We start from the raw sequence: 2,636 nt of genomic DNA, 5'->3' as shown, positions 1-2,636 counted from the left end.
GTTCCACTCCTAGATGGAATCGTTCCCCTCCTAACACCTGTCCACCAAAAAAATATATATACACTAGCATTCAGAGCCAAAAACTGGAAATAACGGAAATGTCTACAACAGTGAAAGGGATAATTAACTTGTGGCATAGTTACACATTGGAACTGTGCTCAGTAAGGAGACACAACACCCCACAACTACACCCAACACTGTAGATGGATCTTATAAACATGATGCTAAGCAGAAGAAACCAAATGCAAAAGGTACATTCTTATATGTTTCTATCCATATGAAATTCAAAAACAGAACTAAAATAAAGTTAGACATTGGGATGGGGTCCTCTTGGATCAGGGTGGGGTGGGGTGATGACTGAGAGGGCCAAGAAGAGGGTCTGGAGTGCTGTACTATTCTGCCCTCCAATGTGCAGTGCTGCTTTGTGAGAGAAGTATAATTACGACTTGTACACTTTTCTGTATGTATATTATATTTCAAAATAAGTTCATCTAGAGGAATGTCTAAGACCCAGGTCACAGGTAAGAAAGGCTGAGAAGAATAAATAACAGGTCGAGGCCGTACAGCTGGTAAACGGTGGGCAGGGGTCACATCCCTCCTGCCTGAATCCGCCCTCTGAAGCCCCCACTGCTCTCCTTCCAGCGCTAACGGGGCTCTACAGACCACGTGGTCAGACATGCTCCTTCCCCGCCTCCACCCCTTAGTGAGGAGCACCAGGTATGGAAACAGAAGGGAGCAGGCTTCAGCAGGGCACAAAGGACAGCGCTGGGGGCCCACGTGTGAAACGTCACGTATTGGGGTGGGGCGGGGGAGCATGATAAACCCACTTTGATTCTCCTCCCCACTTCTGTGTGAGCACCAAGCCTTCCCTTTTCATTCTCCCACCCATCCAGCTAACACTCACTGAGTTTGCTCTCAGCAAACACTCATAAGGAAGTACGGAGACACCTAAGGCAGAATTCCTTCCCTCAAACAACTGAATAACCCAGTTTTTCTATTCTTTTTCCTTTCCCTCTTTCAACCTAGAGCAGTGGGTGGGAAAGCACAGTGATGGGAAAGCTGGATAGGGAGACCACTTGCTCTCCTTCCTCTTAAGAATATTCTCTATTATCACATTTTTTAAACTTAGAAGGTCTGAGTAGAGTTCAGAAAGGATAAATACCTTCCCTTCAAATTACATGAACTTACACATCCCTGGGAGCCACAGTCAACAATTAAGGGCTCCCCTCTTTCTTTCTTACCCCACAGTTATAAAACCACCTTTATTCAACCACTCCCACCCCACCCAAGGCTTAAGTCTCAGCTGGACACTCTACCCACCAGTGTTACTCCAAGAATCAGAAATTCCAATGACTTTGGGGGAGATAATTTAACTCCTCCTCCCTGCTGTTTGCACTCACAGAGTCTGCTCATCTTCTTTTCTTTTTAGGAGGCACTGGGAACTGAACCCAGGACCTCCCATGTAGGAGCGAGGTGCCCAACTGCTTGATCCCCCCCTGTTCATTGCTTGTTATGTCTCCCACTGTTTTTCCCCATTGCATCATCTTATTGCATCAGCTTGCTGTCTTCTTTATGAGGCACCAGGACCAAATCTGGGGACTCTTATGTGGTAGGCAGGCACTCCACTTCTTGAGTCACATCAACTTCCTCATCACTGTTCCGTGGAACAGCCTGATGGACACCAAAGGCACAGGCTTTCAAGGATATTCCAGCTCTGGCATTATGGGAATTTTGCTGCTCAAACACCAGGGGAATGGTAGACTCCAAAGTGCTGTGCACCATGGTGGGAAGACATCACAGCTGAGATTTGTCTCCAACAGGAACCCTGCTGAGGTTCAACATGTTCAGAGTCTGCTCCCATACTGCTCGGGAGCTACAACTATTCCTCAACATTGATACTAAGCTGAGTGTCAGCATGTTTGACACAAGATGGGAGCTCAGCAGACATTCTCACCTGACTCTCCAATGCTCTTTCATTAAATTCAACTCGTACTGCCCTCACCGCTGGTTCCTTAGGCATTCAGCTCTTCAGTAAAACTTAGCCTTCATTTCTCTAATTGAACATCCTGTAGACTCAGAGCCTCTGAAAATCTGATTCTTAAATTTTACTTTCCATTAAACAAGCCACACATGGCCAGGTGGCTTCAATATTAGACAGTGCAGACAAGACGCCCAGTCTACGAGATTCAGGAGGGGGCAAGCAATGGTCTGATATTTCTATTACCTTGCTCTGTAGACCGAGCAGAGGCCTTAGACCATTTCAAAACTTTTCTCGCAGGCACTGTAGGAATGCACAGGGTCACTGTAGACCCAAACATGCTGGAGGCTTGCAAGCCCCTCATCCTTCTGTAATTCATCTATGAACCTGATGTCAGCTTCCCTTCAGAAAGCAACATTCTGAAACCAGAACCTCCAGGACCCAACAAGTAAAACCAGGTGTCTTGGGATGAATTGCGTCTCCCTAAAGGGTATACTGAAGTGTGAACCTCCCCATACTGTGACCGTGGCCTTATTTAGAAATAGGGTATTTGCAGATGCACTTAGTTCATATAAGGTCCTGCTGGACTGGGGTGGCCCTAACCCAGTGGCTGGTGTCCTAGTAGGGAGGGGACGATTGGAAACCCCAGCTCGGGAAG

The 2,636-nt window shown here is 46.9% G+C and overlaps 1 non-coding gene across 1 annotated transcript; it reads right to left on the bottom strand.

Annotated features, from left to right (window-relative positions):
• Positions 1-2,202: 2,202 nt before the first annotated feature.
• LOC111760350 (small nucleolar RNA SNORA9) lies at positions 2,203-2,333 on the bottom strand. Its single transcript, XR_002794057.1, has one exon. It is a non-coding gene; the product is annotated as a small nucleolar RNA SNORA9 (small nucleolar RNA).
• Positions 2,334-2,636: the final 303 nt, after the last annotated feature.

This window comes from Dasypus novemcinctus, chromosome 17 (genome assembly GCF_030445035.2).
Source record: "Dasypus novemcinctus isolate mDasNov1 chromosome 17, mDasNov1.1.hap2, whole genome shotgun sequence".
Taxonomy (NCBI): Eukaryota; Metazoa; Chordata; class Mammalia; order Cingulata; family Dasypodidae; genus Dasypus; species Dasypus novemcinctus.
This window is presented reverse-complemented; position numbering and strand designations above follow the sequence as displayed.